Source organism: Drosophila arizonae, chromosome 4 (assembly GCF_054131065.1).
Source record: "Drosophila arizonae isolate 15081-1271.41 chromosome 4, UAZ_ARI_1.0, whole genome shotgun sequence".
In the NCBI taxonomy this organism is placed as follows: Eukaryota; Metazoa; Arthropoda; class Insecta; order Diptera; family Drosophilidae; genus Drosophila; species Drosophila arizonae.
The window spans coordinates 20,742,198-20,743,658 of NC_142924.1; the positions used below are offsets into that span (position 1 = coordinate 20,742,198).

General features: G+C 42.5%; 1 pseudogene; it reads right to left on the minus strand.

Moving 5' to 3' along the window:
- Positions 1-212: 212 nt before the first annotated feature.
- On the minus strand, positions 213-1,013 carry LOC108612718 (V-type proton ATPase 16 kDa proteolipid subunit c pseudogene; annotated as a pseudogene).
- Positions 1,014-1,461: the final 448 nt, after the last annotated feature.

The window sequence follows — 1,461 nt, forward strand, 5'->3', positions numbered from 1 at the left end:
AATGTTTTGCATTTTGAATGTTTTTTAGTAAAGCGTTTCAGTTTCCACGGGGGGCTTGCGGGTTTTTATGACTGGGACTTTGGGGTACGTTTCTTCTGCAAGCAGATGTGATTGTTAAGTTGTCATAAGGTGCCACACAGATTCGCAACGCCTGGGAATCAGGGGCCAACTGCTGTGTCGCTGCCATCAGCCAAATGAAATTCTCAAAGCACTTTAAGTTGCTGCCACCGCAAATATTTTTAATGCATTTTCATTTTTTATTTGGTATACAAGTAGATGCCCACAATCATGCCGTACAGGCCCAGGACCTCGGCAAAGATCAGAATGAGTATCATGCCCACAAAGAGGCGTGGCTGCTGCGCTGTGCCACGCACACCGGCATCACCCACAATGCCAATGGCAAAGCCCGCCGCCAGGCCGGAAAAACCCACTGAGAGTCCAGCGGCCAGATGAATGTAGCCCTTGCGTATGGTGTAGTCGTTCGACAGCGAGCCGGCAATCAGCACCGAGATGACCAAGCCGTAGATGGCTATAATGCCAGCCATGACCACCGGTATGATGGACTTCATAATTAACTCCGGCCGCATTACGGCCATTGCGGCAATGCCAGTGCCGGACTTCGCTGTGCCATAGGCGGCGCCCAGTGCCGAGAATATGATGGCCGAGGCAGCGCCCATTCCGCCAAAGAATAATGCATATGCCGGCTTTTCTTCCGTAGTCGATGATTCACTCATATCTCACTTTTTTACCTCAAGTAGTCTATCTCTGCTTTGATTAGTCCAGCTGTACTCTTTCTCGTCCTCTTCAGTTCTGTTTCCTTTTCTTGCTTCTTAAGCTATTTCTCAAATTTCAACCGTTACTTTGTTTGCCTACCAGATGAGCGGAGAAAATTGTTTAGTTCTCCACGATTGAATATAAAATGTAATTGTATTTTCATATCTCTAACTAGAATTGCCTCGCTTGCTTAGCTCAGCTTGTGTTTTTCAGGCTTATACTCGTAAAATTGGTGCATTTCAGTAGGAAACTTGAAAACCTATATTATAAAAGACTAGTGTAGACTAGATAAAAGAATGAATATGAAATGAGAATAAGATCTATGAACTATGAACGAGTGAACTATGAATTGCGCAACGGCTCTCTTAAGTATGTATATGGAGGGTTGAAGAGTATCAAAGGAAAGGTGGAGATTATTGTGGAAGTGGTCAGGGATGAGATGACTTATATTTAGATATATTTAAAATCAAAGACGTAATATCTTGTGAAAAGTTATCCTCTCTATAAATGTCTCTCTCTCTTGTTCTCTTCATTATTGCGAATATCAGTTGAGAAAACAAAAAGGAAAAACTTTTCAGCTATCAAACTCTGTTTCGCGTGGCTTAGGAAATTTTCTTTTCTTTCTTTTATACCCATAGATCCATTGAAAATGTAAAATCAGGCTATAATGGTTCTATTCCAAACCAA